The sequence below is a fragment of the Gossypium arboreum genome, chromosome 5 (assembly GCF_025698485.1).
Source record: "Gossypium arboreum isolate Shixiya-1 chromosome 5, ASM2569848v2, whole genome shotgun sequence".
NCBI classification, from domain to species: Eukaryota; Viridiplantae; Streptophyta; class Magnoliopsida; order Malvales; family Malvaceae; genus Gossypium; species Gossypium arboreum.
In genome coordinates, this window is record NC_069074.1 from 86,930,461 (window position 1) to 86,949,137 (window position 18,677).

Here is an 18,677-nt window from a genome sequence, read left to right on the forward strand (position 1 = left end):
ATTAATTTATTTTCAGTCAACATATTTTTGTAATTATTTATAATTTAGGGTCTAAAAATTTAGGATATAAGATATAGGGTTATAAAATCTTATAAAAACTATTAAATTAATTTTCAGATTTATAATAGTAATATTGTCTAATCTTAAATCTAAAAATATTAAATTAGGTTTACTAAATCTCTTAAATAAAAAAAATGGAATGAATGATTGTGATTAGCATTAATTTTTTAAAAAATTAAATTAGTTTTACTCAATATTATATTAATAAGGTTAGTGCAAGCCGCGATATATTTTTAAAAAATTAAATTAAATTAAAAATAAATTATATTAGGGTGATTTTATAATATATATAATTTTAGGCACCAATAAAACAGAGCCACATCATCAATTTTTAAAAGTATATAAATATAATTATATACTTAATCATATTTAATATATTCCCTAACTTAATTTAAGTTTAATTAAATTACTTAACAAATTAAAATTTTTAATAAATAAATATACAAGTTTTTCTTTTATAATTTTTAAAATATTTTAGTTTTTCTTAATTTGATGTCCCAAATTTTTCCTCCATTTTTAATTTTATATTTTTAATTCTTAATTTTTAATAAAATTCCATATAACTAGTACTTTTTCAATTTTAATTCTCTGCTAATGCTTTTATTTTTAGGTATTTTTCAGTTTTTTTCCCAATTTTTGCTTATGTTTTTTATTAGTTTTTTAATTAATTATTGATTTAAGCATTTTCAACTTTTATAGTTTTTAGAAATTAATGATATGATATTATTTTATTGATATCTAAAAATATATATTCAGGATGATTATAATAAAATTATTTCATAAAATTATGGAAAATAAATCTTCAAAGATAATACTCTAATGGGAAAAAATTGTATAGGGTTGAAGTTGAAGCTTTAAAATTAAGAATTAAATTAAATTAAAAGTCATTTAAGATAATTTAATTGTAACTTATCTGTATTACCAAACCAAATAAACACATTAAATATTTTTGAAAATATGCAATTTTGACTTTGCAAAAATTTAGCTTAACGTAGAAGTAATTTTAAAAATATAATAAAAATATTATATATACGTCAATGACACAAGTTCAAATCAATTATCTCTTTCTCTCCTCAATATTGTAATGATAATATATATGCATATGATTTTGAAATGGAATATTTGAAAAAAATAAATTCAAAGTAATATATATATGTCACAAATTTTTTTATGATGTGTAAGTGTACACAGTTGTTCACAAGTTATATAGTAGTGAATATTAGAATTATCGTCTCCTCAAAGGCTGATTTTAAACCTATAACTACAAAATTAACAAACGGCATATTGGAAAGTAAATAAAAATATGAATTTAACATATGTCTATGTCAAGTTAACATCAAAGATTACAATTGCAAGTCATTCCTACAATATTATGCACGGTAACAATATATGTCTATATTGTTACAAATTTAACTTCAAAGAAGTTAAACATGCACCATTCAAGTTTTATTTCCATTAATCACAGCCGTCTCAAATTTAGTAATTAATTCAATTACCTACTAATGTTGATCAAGCAATACTAAACATTAGACATGAAAATCACTTGGATGAATAAACATCAAATTACATCAAGCATTCTTAGCAAAGTACCAATAATCTCAATATTTGTAACACCCCTAACGTGTATCCGTCACCGGAATAGGGTTACGAGGCATTACCAAACTTATACATTAGCATTTGTATAAAACCGAGTCATAAATTTGCATTTAAATCAAAACTTTTCAAATTTCATCAAAAAGTCCCTAATATGGGCCTACGGGGTCCAGTACATGCTTTGGAAGTGGTTCGGGACTAAACTGGCAACTTTGGAAATTTATCCTTGAAGATAGGGACACACGCCCGTGTGGCTTGGGACATGGAAGTGTGGCCAGCCCGTGGGGATCCCATGGCCGTGTGGCCAGCTCGTGTGAAATTCTGACTTGCAATTTCTTAAGTATCAAAGGGGCACACGGCCTGGGCACACGCCCATGTGGCTAGGCCGTGTAGAACACTGATTTTTCACCATTTTTAAGCCATTTTCACATGTTTTTGACACATGACCATGCTTGAAACCCGTGTCCTTCACACGACCAAGACACACGGCTGTGTCTTTTGCCCGTGCACTATCCTGACTTCATATTTAAGGATGCAGGGGACACACGGTCATTTCACACGCCCATGGGCTGTCCGTGTGTCACACATGACCTAGACACAAACCGTGTGTCTTACCCGTGTGGACGAAATAAGACCATTTCCTAGCCCTATTTCTCACGCAAACTTAACCATTTTCCTGCATGAAAACTTACAAGTATATACCAACCAATTCAACAAATTTCTAACATTCAAAACAACATGTTTTTATATTAATCCACAACATATCAATCTTAAACATGCTCTACTAATCACTCTAATGACTTGATTACAAACCAAAATATTAAGTTGTTATTTGGCCACAAAAGCTTATACATTATAACAAAATAGATTTATCATTTTTACCAAAATGAAGGAATTGATAGTGTGATGATAGCTCCGACCCAGTTCCAACCTTCACGAGCTTTGAACATTATAAAACAGGAAAAATATAAACCTAGTAAGCATTAATGCTTAGTAAGTTCATATAACTAAACTACGCTTACCATTCATATATAACAATTTAATCACACATAAGGCAATTTATCCATCAATTTAGCAAACTAGCAAATATGGCCTATACAGAATCATTCAACCAAATTGGTTAGTACAAAAACATTATTATGCATAGATGAGCTCATTATGTCATTTCTTCTTATTTCATTTGTTAATACATTTTCGTTGAATCTTTGAATTTCCAATGGACCTTTCTTTTTCTAGTTGTACACTTGAGGTGCACATTCCCTTTTCAAGTGGTACACACGAAGTGCACATAACCTTTTCAAGTGTACACATATAGTGTACTTTTCCTTTTTAAGTGGTATACACAAAGTATACCTTTCCTTTTCAATACCACCCTTTCGGGTCACATTCCTTTTCATGATGAGATCAAAAGATTATCCTTTCGGAACAACCTTTACTGCAACATATGCAGGATCTCATATACACAGTAATCACCTGTCCAATCGGAAATCAATATTCAAATGGATTCATGTATTATTTCATCATTTACAAGTAAATCACAAATCAACATTGGTTTATTACATGTACATATCAGTTACAAATCATGATACACAATATTCAACAATCAATTCAACACATTTACAAGCTTAATTTAGTTATACAAACTTACCTTGACAATTGATCGTATTTACTAATCCGAGACTTTTTCTTTCCCTCGATCTTTTTCTTTGTTTGACATTTTCGGATCTATATAAATAAATTTAATCATCAATTCTATGATTTTTACATTCAATCAAGCCCATTTCACATTTTAGGCAAAAGTATCATTTTGTCCCTAAACTTTTAATTAATTCTAGTTTCGTCCCTAGGCTCGGAAATCGAAATTCATGCAATTTACTCCTTATTTCTAACTTATTCAAAATTCCAACATAACGTTTACAGCACATGTATTTCATAAATTTCAGAATTTTTCCAAGAATTTCACTACTTTGCAATTTAGTCCTTACACATGCTTTCACAAAAAATCACTTTGTAAAAGTGATTCATCTATCAATAATCTTTCATTTTCTATAAAAAAATTTCAATTTTCAGCATATTATTCCATGGGTAATTTTCTAAACTTTGGTTTTCTTTCAATTTAATCACCCAAATAAAGAAATTAAGCTTTCCCGATCTCAAAATATAAAAATCACTAAAAACGGGACATAGAACTTACCAATTTAAGCTTGAGAAATTTCCTTTCTCTCTCCTAGGGATTCCATGTATTTTATGAAGAAGAAGAAGATATAAAACGGGTTTAATTCTATTTAATCATTTATCATACTTTATTTAATTCAATTTCCAATTTAGTCCTTAACCTTTTTCAATTTTTCCAAGGATGACTCATTAAAAATATCTACATATTTTTCATCAATGGTCTAATTGCCATATAAGGACTTCTCACTTTTAATTCTATAGCTATTAATCCTTATAACTTACTAGAATTCAACTTTGACATTTTATTCAGTTTAGTCCTTTTTGCAATTAGACACATATTTGATAAAATTTTTCTATAAAAATTTTCATGCAATATTCCTATCATAATACCTATCATTTTATGAAATTTAAATAATTTCATTTTTCGGACTCGGATTTGTGGTCCTAAAACCACTATTCCAATTTCACTGAAATTAGGCTGTTACATTATTAGGGTTCCATAGTTATTCTAGTTAATAACATTTAGCGCATAGTCATCAAAGAAAAATCACTCAAACAAATTGCAGCCATGGTTTCACACAATAGAAAAATGAAATAACAGATAAAGAGAAAGGAGAAGAGATGTTGAGTCGAATGTCGGTGGTTCTCCGTAAATCGTTCGCGTCTTATTCTTCCTCCTCTTCTCTGCTTATTTTTTGACGCACTTGCTTTGTAAATTCCTATTTTGAACCTGGTGGCTCTATTTCTTTGCTCCAAATTATAATATTTATATCTCTTAAAGCATAGTAAAATAGGTCAACCATTTTTCTTTTCTATCTTTGTCCTCTTGTAAGCGATTTGGACTTTCATATTCTTGCCTAGCCTATCTTTCCGGTCCTTGGTTGTTATCAACACTTAATTGAGAGATATTTTAAGCCCAAAAGCTGACATGGTGCTCCTTAAATATGAAGTTCCTAACTTGTTCCTGTCAGTATGATGTTGTGACATTGCTACAGCATTGAGTGTCGCTAGGTGAACTTCAACACTTTCTTTTCTCCACAACTTCAATGTTCCACCAACCACCTTCAAGGATAAAAATTCATATTTTTAGCATATAAATACGTTATTAAACTAAAAACTTCAAATATTAACTACTAAACAAAATATATTTAAAATGGCTACTAAAACATTCCCAATCACTTTTAACTTGAATGAAATATAAGCTTAAAAAGTAATAAAATAACTCAATATCCTATAGTTATCAATATGATGCTTATACCGGAATAAAACTTGTAACACCCTATACTCGACCCAAGTGATTAGTTCGGGTACTAGGTGTCACATCAACCTAAATAACTTAACAACATTTCAAACCTAATAAAATTTTCACACTTAAACAATATTAAATTTCAAAGTTTGACTTCTATTATAGATTCTACTGTATGTGTTTTAATTCTTTACAAAATTTCCTAACAGACGTTTACAACTTTGCGATAAGACTATAATATAGATTTAACCAACTAATCCCTTAAGGCGTGGCCTATAAGGGTGCCCTTTTATATACATGAAACAACCTCCTTGCCCAACTCCAATACTGGTGGGGTCTGGCTGGGTCCATTCTCTGGATATATAGTCTTTATTTACCCTGCACCCACATAGTAAATTTTTATAAGTTTAAAAGATCTTAATAAGATTTGTAAAATAAATTCATGCAAGGCGTCATAAATCTTAAGAATTTAACTTTTTGTTTTTGTAGGAGGATTTGTGAATTTAGTTGACAAGGCCAATGCCACTTTTTTCTCTCTGAGCCGAGCAAAGAATGTTTTAGATTCATGTTGTTAAATTAATTCATCAATAAGCATTTTTTTTTCACATTCTTTTATTTATATATCTTTCATTAATCTTGTTAATTGAATGTTTGTATAAATATTAAAATAGACTTACGCTTTTATATATATCTCACATGAATCAATTAGTTAACCGATTAATCGATTAAGCAAGTAATTATCTGAAATTAGGTATTTATTCAGGTTTGTTAAAGAACTTAGTATACTAGGATTGATGACCCTAGTAAAAAATCTAGATAGGTGAGACTGAAAGGGCATCCTGTTGGGTAAACCTTTAGTAGATTTGTGCTAAGCGGTGAGACCGAAAGGGTATCCGTTTACCTAAGTGAGACTGAAAGGGTATCTTAGGTAATAACTCTTACCGAAGATGAGACTGAATGAGTATTTCTAGTTAAGGGTCCTAAATACTTCAACTAAGGGTAGTTATTAGCTTAGTTAATAATTAAGTAATTCAATTGACTCTAAGATAAGTAGCTCGCCTCATCGAATCTAGGAATAGGAAGTTCCGATAATATTAACTTAGGTTTTATTTTAGTTGTAATTCAATTAATTAAAAGTTTATGTTGAAGTTACACTACTAATTCGTGACTTGATTAGATTAGTAATTATTTTCAAATAATTAATTTAATAACAATTTTCTCCAATATAACAATCCATTGGGTATAATCCTTAGAATATTTTCCAAGTATTTCATTGTAAACTAACTATATTTCAATTTGACATGTTCACTTGTAGGCACCGCACTTCAATTTTGTATTTAAACTGCATATTTATAAGTTTGGACATACGTATGTCGAGGAGGCAATCACCCTGACAGATAGAAAAATACTATGAAGCTCCCCTTTAATTTTAGCTCGATTAGTTAAGTAGTTAAGCCCCTCTATACATGAGACAAAAAAGTAAAGGGACAAGGGGTCAAGTGATTGGATGCACTTAATGTTGGAAAAATTAGTTTAAAAAATAGTTACTTTAGGTAAAGTGGAAGTTTAATTTTGTTTTTCTAAAACTGAGCATTTTTATTATATTTATAGTAATAAACCCTAACTAGAATTATACCCGTGCTTTATTCGAGGCAGACACAAGTTGATTATGACTTTCAACCGAACGTCCTTATCTGTTATCTTTGAACCACAAATTGCGTCAAGTGTGCCTTGAGCAACACAAACCAAAACACAGAAAAGAAACAATTTGCTTACTTTCAATAGGAAAGTAAGTTCTCTCTATATACCGGTAAAATTCATAATTGTTTGATAATAAAATTTATTCTTAGTAAATAAATTTCCACTAATTTCTAGCAAAATAACGATTTATGAAAATTATGTGTTAATAGCTTAATTGGTGCTCTCTCTATTTATAAAGAGCAATACAAGAGTTTTGATTGAATAAGTCATTGATAAATGCTACTATTTAAATAGAAATAGAATCTTACTCCAACTAGAGTAGTAGGGCAACACGCCCTTGTATTTTCTACTAGGGTTGTTGCCCCTCATACAAAACCTTCCTTTTACCACAAGTGTAGGAAAGCTTGATATTGAATTTTAATGCATTAAAAATATAAGTACCATTGTATTCTTATACATTTTCTATAATAATATGTTAGGAATTTGGTGAAAATGATGTGTTAAATTTGAAGTTGAGTATGAAAGTGAATATATTTACTTTCCATGGATTAAATGTGTTAGGAATAATGGTTTGGTAAGTTACCTTAATCATAACTTTTGTATGAATTAATAATGTGAATGACAATTTGGTTGACATGAAATGATTAATGAATATGATTTGGTACATATGAATAAATATGGAATGTGATATTAATCAGGTAAATGTGTTTAATTTGTCACTTGAATAATTTTATTATAAGCATTACATTTCAACAATTTTGGACAACAGTGCTGGTGTAACTTTGAAAATTCACCAGCAATTACAGAAATTGAATTAAAAGTTGAGCTACATATGGCCGGAAAGATTAGTGAGCCTAGTTTTTAGTGGAACAAACAACACTTATATTTTAATTTTACATTATGAGAAAATCTGTTTTAGTGAGGAAATGTCAAAACTGTTGGCGGCATCCCGTGTTTTGGCTTTGAGAATTAAATTATTAAAAATTCTATAAAAATGAATTAGAATATGATATTTATATGTTTGAAAATCTTATTGAGCCTAGTTTCTAATAAAACAAATGATAATTCCATACAATTTTTAATTAAAAGATAAACAAGTTTAAGCTAAGGAAGGTCTAAACTACCTAGGAATATAATAACAACTTAAGAAAATATAATATTTTATTCATTCTTGGTAAAATTTAAATTTTTTTTGTGGTAATTGATTAGTAAGTCTAGTTTCTAAAACATTAAATGGATATTGATTTTGAATTTCATGAATTGAAAAATAAATAATTTTGTGACTGCTACTCATGTATATATGTGAATGCACTTAAAGTGCCCTTATGTGATAAGTGTGTATATGTCAGACACTTAAGGTGTCCATATGTGATTTTAACAATATGCTGTCTAATAAATCTCTGAACATGCCTTTTCTTTATTAATAAATATGGCAATAACCTTGATTGAAATATGCTAATTGTGAATATAAGTGTCCCAGTAAGTTTAGTGAAATGTTAAAATATGACTGGTATACCAATTAAGGGTTATAGTGTGATTATGTGCATCTTGGTATGGTGTAGTTTATGCTCTTAAGAGCTCTTTGTTATGGTGGAGGGATGTTTTATGTTTTTTTTTTTACAGTTTAACACTTCAGTGCTAATTGGAGTGGTGGAGGAGTCCTGTAACGCCCTGATAAATTTGTTTCTATTTCTGTAAATATCTGACATAACTACGTATATTCTTTAGTGGTTAAGTGTTATGGGTGTGTATGAGAGGTCCCAAGTTCAAGCCCTACCTTTAGCAAATTTTGGTTATTTTTGGATCTAAGCCTTACCCTTGTTGAGTGGGCTTATATAAAATTTTTTGTAAATCCATATTAGAATGAGCCTGCTAGTTCGAGTGATAAGGGGGTGTGTTGTGTTAGAGGTCCTATGTTCGAATTCTTGCGCAAGCGTAGGTAATTATTTTTTGCTCGGTTTTGTGAGAGAGTTTTGGTGTGGGTGGTTATGATTATGTGGTTAGTGGGATAGAATTTCTGATAATCATTTCTTTGTTTCTCCCTAAAATTCCTCTTTCCGAGTTCTAACATTTTTTTTCTGGATTTTCTTCCCTTCCAAACAAATTCTTACCTTCTCTTTGATCTACCAACGTTGTTCGTTTCAAATCACAACATATTAATTTCCAAGTACTTCGAGTGGTTGGTAAGTGAGGATTATGGATTTATTCGATTTGGGGGTAAGTTCTTTAATTGTTATTACCAAAATTGATCCTTTCATTAATATGATTCTGGGCTTTTTGGCAGTAAATCATGAAAAATGAGACCTTTCTCTCGTAGAACCGTAGTTGGAGTCATTTGGGGAATCGGTTCAAAATCGATGTAAGCATTTAGTTCAGTGTTTTGTTGGTCAATCTTAGGTGTTGTGTGGTTCGGGGGTGTTTTCTCATCAAAATGATACTAGGTGTATACTAGAAATGCAAAATATAATGCTTTGGAAAAAGTCAAAAACGATTCTGTCGACGCCACACGGGCGACCACACGCCCGTGTGGATGGTCGTGTGTGAGACACTACCGTGTGGTCGACGAAGGTATGGTCGTGCGCAGCACACGGCAGTGGGGTGACTTGAATATGACCGTGTGGGCTACACGGGCTAGGCCAAGTTGTGCGTGTGTGCCACACGAGCGTATGGGCCCACACAGGCATGTCACACGGGTGTGTGGGCCCACACGGGCATGTCACATGGGCGTGTGGATTTTGGGGCTAGGCCGTGTGGGCCACACAGGCAAGGCCAAAATGGGCGTGTAGGCCCACACAGGCATGTGACCCATAATTCTGAAATTTTCCCTAGAGTCGCACAGGTCGCTCTGATCGACTGTGGGCCTACTGTAGGGATAGTAAAGGCTAACTAAACCCTAGTTTGTATGCTATGATATTCTGATAGACTGATCTGAGTAGTATACTAAATGTATGCCTATCGATCAGATGTCGTATATAAGCATGCTTGGTCATGTTTAATCATATATCAGATGTCGATAATTACAGATATTTGATTGGGGTGGGATTTGTATATATATGGAGGAAGTGTTCTGTATGGCGTATATCGCCTATATTCTAGCAGCTTGGTTGCATATTATTTGATATCTGTCTTAATGGCACAATGTGGTGTGTAGGGATGGGTAGGGGTTTTTAACCTTACATGTTGTGATGAGATGGTCGGAGTTGGTGTGTACAGGATGGGGGGTAGGATTTTGGCATATCTGCTATCTGAATCTGAATCTGAATATGATATCTAAATCTGAAACTAAAACTAAGTGTATCTATTTCTGATTGTGTATATGATGTTGTATGTTTGCATGCCTAACTCAGTTGGGTTACAAACTGAGTTTACATAAACTTACATCTGTTTGTCTGTTTTGTCAGGTCATCCATAGACTTAGGCGGATCAATGTGGTAGAGACTCAGCGGTGACCACTCGACCGTAAACTGTTTAAACTTGGATATTTATGATTTTGGTTTTCATTTGAGAGTTTGTAATTTTTGGGACTCTCTGGACTGTATGGTTTTAAACTGTTGATAACCTGCATGCCTTGATTAAATTATTTCATGAGATCGACAGATTTTACGCCAAAAAAGAGGTCTTTCTAAAAATACGATTCGAATTTCTAAAATGTATTAGTTTTATTAAAACTTCTATTGCAATAAGTGTTTTGGCAAATGAACTATTTAAATGATGTTTTCAGTAATAAACATGAGGGGATATGGGATATAAAAGTGAATAGTTATCGAAACAACTTAGTTTTCAAAACCATTCTTTTTGACATATCCGGATTTGGCCATGTACTAGAATTTACTAAGGGCAAAATGAATTAAAATTGAGATTTGTCTATAAATATAAATTATTATATTTGAACTAAAGTTGAATACATTAAATGTTATAAGCAAATAAGTTGAAAATAAGTTGAATAAATGAACAAACTATAATAAATATGTTTTGATATTATGTTCCAAAGATTTGTAGCATAAAAGGATCTTACGATATGCTAATTAAACTAAATGATTACTGTATAACAATAAAGGAAAATAATAGATCAATTCATAAGAATATGAACTATATAATAATGTTTTGAGATTAAAATTTCTAGTTTCGTTGCTAATGAAATATAATACTTGACTTGTATTTGGACAAATGAGAAAAAGACCTTAAAAAGGGATATATGTGTTAGTTTAAATAACATATGAGTACTCATCAAGAGTAATATATTTGAACTTCGAAATGTGATCACTATTGAACCAATTATTTGTAAGTTGAGCCAAAGTAATTGATCTTCCACGATTTACAATGTTATTTACATCCCGTTTCACATAATTTTAGCCTGTTTAATAAGTTAAATGAAGTTATTTTAGTATTTATTAATGTTTTCACATCCAAAGTAATAATTTACATTTTCTTAATAATATACATTTTCTTATAGTTTTTATGATATTTTTATACTTAAATAATGTTGCATGGTCATGTAGGTCAAATCGGGAACTAAAGATGTACATTCATGCTGAAATTGCTATCAATGTCACGACACCAAAACACCAATGTCGTGACACCAAAGACAAACATACTAGGTTCAAAATAAATTTGACGTCGTGGCATCGAGGGTGGGTGTCACCAATGCCGCAACATCGAGTTAAAATCTTGACTTAAGTAGTCGCGTTTTTATAGTGAAATTAAGCTTCCTTTCCCAGTTGAACTATGAGTACTATAACGATATTTTAGGCACTTTAGTTTCTCAATTGTAGCTTATATAAAAGGGTCATTGTATCCCTGATAAATATATATATATGTAGATTTAGAGAGATTTCCTAGAGTTTACAGATTTTATTTTAGTTTCAGTTTTTATTTAGTTTTATCTTTATGTTCATTTAATCGAAAGATTTTGATCCGAAGCTAGACAATTGGGAGCGAAGAATATTCCGGACACACGCTTTTATCTTCAGATATATGTTAACATTCTATTTTCTTATTCCTTTTTTATATATATTTCATTAACTTTATAAATTGAATGTTTTTATGAATAGTAGAATAAGTTTATGCTTTCACACATATCTAGCATGATTTAGTTGTTTAATATGGTTAATTGATCAAGTAAATAATCATCTAAAATTAACTATTTATGCAAGAAAACTTAGTATACTGGGATTGATGACCCTAATAGAATATTCAAATAGGTGAGACCGAAAAGGTATACTGCTAAGTAGACTTGTACCAAGCAGTGAGATCAAAAGGGTATCCTGTTGACATTGAGGGTCTGATGTTGTGACGTCACTCATTAGTTTCAAACATCCATATGGTACTAATTCACAATGACCTAGAAAAATGGTCAGTTTCGTATCTAACTCAGTTAAACATAAAATAATACTTTCAAACATGTCATATACTACCATAGATATATCTTTATTATCCAATTCATCAATCTAACCATTCAAAACTCAAGACCAACCACAATACACATGAAAATTTCTACCTTTCAACCATTTGAACCTTATAACATATATGTATATGACAACTTAAAAATTCATGTGCATAAGTTTCAAATGACACTTGCCAATTTGAAGTTCCAAAAAACAATATACAATACAAAATTGACTCGACTTTAGGTACATGTCATATATCGAAAAACATAAGGAACTATACAAACTTTGCTGAGTTGAGGGCTTCGGATTTGATGTTGAATCACTTCTTGGGGATTCAAGATCAACTAATACCTGTGCACAAAAATAAACAAACCGTACCCTAAACAATAAAACTTAATGCTACTTCCATTATTCAAGTCATAAAATGAGCACAATCATAATAAGAAATCAACCAATACAAGTTTAAGTTTCAACCATTTCGATTTACATATTCATTACTCATTTACCAATTTCAAAAATCATCTTAATTGGTTATCAATATAAGTACTTCATGCCATGCTTTCTATTAACAATGACATACTATAACACCCGATACCCGACCCGATCGTCGGATTCGGACTACAAGGTGTTACATTCCCAATTCAAATTTATCTAACACATTTTTTAATATATATTCCAATATTTACATTCACTTAAAAAGTATTATTTAAACATGATTAGCTAATTAACTTTGCCGCATACATGAACTTATTTCAATTATATAATTACCATAGTGAGATATTTTCTTAGTCTTGAAAATAAAATTTAAACCATACTTAAATACAAATTTGACTTTGATCCTGAGGGTCCGCCTCTAGGCCGCCCTATTGTATGCATATTACAACTAAGAAGTAAGTCCGCCTGAGCACGACAGATTCTGGCCTTGTCTTTTCTTGAATCCTTGAGTTCCTATTTTTACCTGCAATACATAATAACACATACATAAGTTCAAATGAACTTAGGGAGTTGTCCATACCTTATTTCAACATAACGCTGAAAAAATTGTATTTTATGATTTAGATTTCATGTTGACTTTGTCTGTACTAGGACGGTCTACCAATCATATTGGCGTAGTCTGGACATTGCACAAATTTGGCTCATCTTGTACTTGGCACAATATCTTAAATTACACCATCGCTTATTCACTTATGTGTAACGCCCCAAAAATCCCGAAACCCAAAAATCCTGAAATCCCGAACTTTCTTTGTTTTCGGTTTTGATAAAAAATTGTGTTTTATTTTCCTAGCCATGTGATAATTATAGTACGTCTTAATTAAGGTTTGAGTTTGAACCTAGGAATAAATGAAATTATAGTTTAGATAATAAAAGAATCAAGGCTGGCAAGTAGTTGGGCTTTTAAATAAAGTTAGGGGAAAATAGTATCAAAAAGACCTTGTAGAGGAGTGGCTAAGTGACACCACTTAGGGAGGTGGCGTTAATAGCTAGTAAGGAGGTCCAAGGTTCGAATCCTAGCTTAGTGTTTTTAGAAGTTTAATTTTGGCCTTCTAAAAGGATGGAAGTGGCGTGAAAGTGGACTCCAAAGGAAGTGTTCAGGAGAGAAAATTAAGGAAAAGATTAAGGGGTTATCAGGGAGAAAAACGAGGAGATGAGAAGGGAGAAGTGATGGAGCCGAATGGGGAATTGGGCATGGGAAAATTCGGCTATAAGGCTTATAAATAAGTGCCGAATGCTAGGGTATGAAGCTAATGCCAAATTTTCTTCACCCTATTACCAGAAACTCTTTTCTCTAAAAGCCGAAAACCTTCTGCCTTTCTTTTCTTTTTCTTCTTCCTTATGTCGAATTCTATTCTTCCTCTACCTCATTGCTGACTTTTCTTTCTTTTTCCTTGGAGACAAATAACCCTCTTTTTCCATACAAAATCGTAAAGGGCCAAACCTCTTTGGCTGAATACCCTTGGTGCAATCACTACTCCTTCTACTTCGGTCAAATCTAGTGTAAGTATTGTTCTTCCAATCGGTTTCTTTGCTAAGTATCGAATATTGTCCCTCACTCTTTCTAAACAACTGTGGTAAGGAATTAGTATTGGATCTTGGATCTTAGCTCATTGCCGAATTGCTCCTTAGGTGTTGCAGTTTTGGTAAGTATTCCTCATTCATTGGCTAAGGTTGGCCGAATAGCCATAGTAAGGTAAGGGGGCTTGTGTTGGATACGAGTCACCTATTATTTTGGTTTTAATAGTTACGATTGGTGCAGATCTAGGAGTTGATTGTGGTTAGTGAAGGGGCAGTTATACTTATCGATCAAGGTAAGGTTAATGTGAGATTCCAGCTTTTGGTAAAGTATTCGATAAGTATGTGAGATTAATTTTTAAGTGATATCGATTGTAGGTTTGGATTAAGGAAATCGTAGCACGCTTGCCTACCAGGTGTATACATACACTGCACACACACAATGGAACGGCAAAAGCTGAAATACCGAAAAGTCGAAATGTCGAAAAGCCGAAAGTTGGGCTACGGTAGTCACACGAGTGCGCAAACACTCGTGGAGAGGAAACTGATAGGTTGCTTGAGTCCCACGGGCAATTTCGTGGACTTGGGTTGAGAATTGGCCAAATGGGCCGGAATGGGCTAAATGGGCCTGATGGGCTATCGGGCCCATAATAGGCAAAGATTGATAAGTGATGCTATGTGTTAGAAAATTTGTATGTGAGCATGAGTATACTATGATTTGGGCCTAATGGGCCATATGAATGTGAATTGGGCCTAGTGGGCCATAAGAGTATGAATTGGGCCAGATAGGCCATATGAATGAGATTGAGCCTAGTGGGCTATATGCATGTATGTAGAGGTATTGGGCCTAATATGTGATGTCTACATAAAACTTAATTAATTTAATTGAGACCGTCGAAAAGTCATAGGTTTAATGTGTGGCAACGGGTATATGCATGTCCAGGATTGGATCTAGGGGGAGCTTGGTACTTAAGCGGTCTTAATGACCCACCTCCTCTTCTCTGGAATCCTACCTGGTGTATAGTATTCATTCACCTTAGCTCGCGGGGCTTGTTCATGGGCCAAGGTAAGTGAAAACCGTAATTAAGGGAAAATTACCGAAATGCCCCTAAGGGTAAAAATGACCAAAATACCCTTAGGTGTTAAATGTAAGTTTTGTGGACATGACATGCATACATATGATGTTCTGCTTAGGTTGCATTTGGCGTAGGAACTATGGACCGGACGAAGTATATGAGGATCGCATGGTTACCTGACAATCGTGGATCCACTAACGGCTTTTAAAGCCCACTATGTAAATGAAGGTAGTTCTGCAACTGGGCTACCACTGGTGTATGGGGTAGGTGGGTCGATATTTATATCCCCACATGGTGTGACAGTAGACGGAGCTAGTGTGTAGCGGATGGATAACTTGGATGGGATTGCATTGCATGTTTGATTTTTTTTTGTATGCTTGATTTTCTTCGAGGGTTGTACACACTGAGTTTTCGAAAACTCACCCCCTCTTTTATTTTATTTTTAGGTGATGCTCAGTAGACGGTTCGATGTATAGAAGGACTCTGGGTGGCCAGCTAGCAAGACAAATTTGGACTTTTTTTAAGCTTATAAGTTTTATTTTATTAAGTATGTTTCAGACCATATTGTAATAAGGTTTTCATTATGCTATTATTACTTGAATTATTATTATTTTCATTGTAATTACGAGAAGTTGAACATGGGTTTCCTAAATTATAGTATGTTTTCTACGTTTCTGTAACTTAATTTTTAAATGATAAGTTTTCTTAAATCAAATATTTTAAACAAGGCTTTCGCAACTGAAAGGTGTGTTTTTTTTAGTTAATTAAGGTTTCTTTTGTTTAAGAAGTATTTTCAATGAAAACACGATTTTCGCTAAAACACTTCAATGTAACACGCCAGATTCGGCCATAACGTCTGGGTTAGGTTTGGGGTGTTACATTGTGTGTCTTGGAGAAACAATACTGCTTGCTCGACTCCATTAGATCTATTACAATGACTTGCGATTAGGATATTTCACCTTCGGACTATACAGTCTTGTACATGTAAGACTTCTACTTATGAGCTTTCATAGACTTATAATCATAAATACAAATTTATGGACATTTGACGGTACGATGAATTATACTCGTGGATTCTTTCTTTAATGGTTGTCTTTGTGAACTCCTAAGAAATTACTTTTTTGAAAAGTAACTCTTGCAGATTCTTCCCTACGGAGCTTATGGATGGATTCATAAAGATGACCCTCATAACGAGGTGGGTTCATAGATGATTAGCTATAATGTGGATACATATACTTTTTGCACAGGGTTTTAGAAAGATGCATTTTTGAATGAACATCTCACCAATTACGGAATAATAAAGAGTATAATCTCATATAGATCAAATAGATGAACCTAGTGGATTGCCATATCTTACATATGGCTTGTATAATTAGATAGGTCATACCTTTCAGTTCACACATAGAAATAGATTACAAGGAAACGATCTCATCCTTGATGGACTTATGAAAATGGACCAAATATTTTGCGGAAACATATCTGTAGACATATACACGAAACCACGAAAGATGCATATTTGTATGTACTAACTATTTGCAGACTTTCACAGGGCAAGACCCTATGCATAACTTCTATCAAGTAGGTGAATCTGGCTGACTGTCATATCTTTCATGTGCAGATTAATAAGATGCAAATTCCCAAAAGATATTCCTAATATAGAAACGAATTCACATACGAAATCAATTTGGCGGACCTCCCTAGATTTTTCTATATAGGCGAGTCTGGCAAACCTCCCTGATCGTGTTATTGCCACGGACTTGCATTTCACATATACAGCTTAAAGCCTTACACTCCGCAGAGTCTAATATTACTCTTAAGGGCTTTCATACCCTCCCATAAAGGGCTTTCATATACTAGTACACACCTTTCTCCGTACAGTCCAACTGAACCTCTACAAAGTCAAAAACCATTAATATTCATTTTATGTATAGTTCGTCGAACCTCTGAAAATCCTCCTTGTTAATTTGAACATATAAGTGTTCCCTCACAAGGTAGGGGTCATTTACCAATCTCGATTTGCATTCACATTACATACTGGAGGAAAAATGGTGTAATATATCATATTCTTTTCTCCTTCTATCTCAATCATACTTTGAAAACCCCCATTAGTCTTCATATCATTCATACGCATGCATTTCATACACAAGCACTCAACCAATACTATTTTTCATGCACAATACACATTACCCCAACATTTCATTTACTATACATGGATAAACTTACAACAAGTCATGTATTTTCATATCTACATATCAGAGAATTCTGCCTAGATAAAAGAATAAGTAATTAAGGGGATGTTTCAATCATAAACAGAAGATGGATCTCCATGAATATTTCATAATTTTAAGAATAGAAGTTAACATACCAACACACAATACTTAAAAAGTAAACATCAATTTAAGGCCTGAGTTTTGGAACTCACTTGGAAGTTGACACCAAGTCCATCTACTTAGTTTTTCCCTTGCTACCTGAGCCTTCAGCTTACAAAACATAACAACCATTTCAAAATTTCCAACAAAGATAATTTATCATCATAAGAACCATAACTTTTTAGCATGCAACGACCATTGAAATGATTATCGTATCCAAAAAAGAACAAAATTAATGGATAACTGAATTCCTTAACTTTCTTTCCTTTCCATAAATTCATTAATACAGAGAGGTTAGGAAGTTTACCAGCTAAAAAAATTTCCAGTTTCTTAGTCTTACACTTCAGTCTCTTCCTTCCATGAATAAAACTCTTTAACCCTTCTTCCTTCTAGAAAAAGATCAGAGAACAAAGTCTCTATAACACCCTAAACTTTTAATGTTTGACTAAGAAATGCTAGTGTAAATGAATCTCTGTTTCTATGGTTTTTTGCTCTACTTATATGTTCGAGGTCAAGAGTTCGAGTCACGTCTTTAGAAAGCTTTGCTATTTTATTCTAAACTAACCTCTATATTTGAATTGTTCACTTAAGCTTAATTCTGTGTAAATTTATGTCAACGATGAACCTAGTGGTTCAATGGTTAAGCTTCAGTATAATTTCGGGTCTTGTGTTCGAGTTTTGGCGTATGCAGTAGAGAATATTTTTGCTTATTGTCAAAATTTTGATTGGTGATTAAAACATTAAATTTTAACATTTCCTCTTCTTCTCTTCCTTCCTCAATTTCTTTTTCTTTTTTCTTTTTTTATTTTTCTTGTTTCTCTTTTATTTTTTTATCGGTCGTCGAACTTCTTGTTCCTTATCTGCTGTTCTGGTTGAGTAAGTACACATGATGTTAATTGTGTAGTTCTGTTGTGAATTCTAAGAATCAACGGTTTCATACTATCAAAATAGTTTTGTGTTAGTGGGTTGAAGTTTCTTCGTTAAGCGATCCTGGTTTCTTTGTTTTAAGCGTGCATGTTGGAAGTAGCATTTCCCAACAGGTTAATTCAAGCGAGTGTCG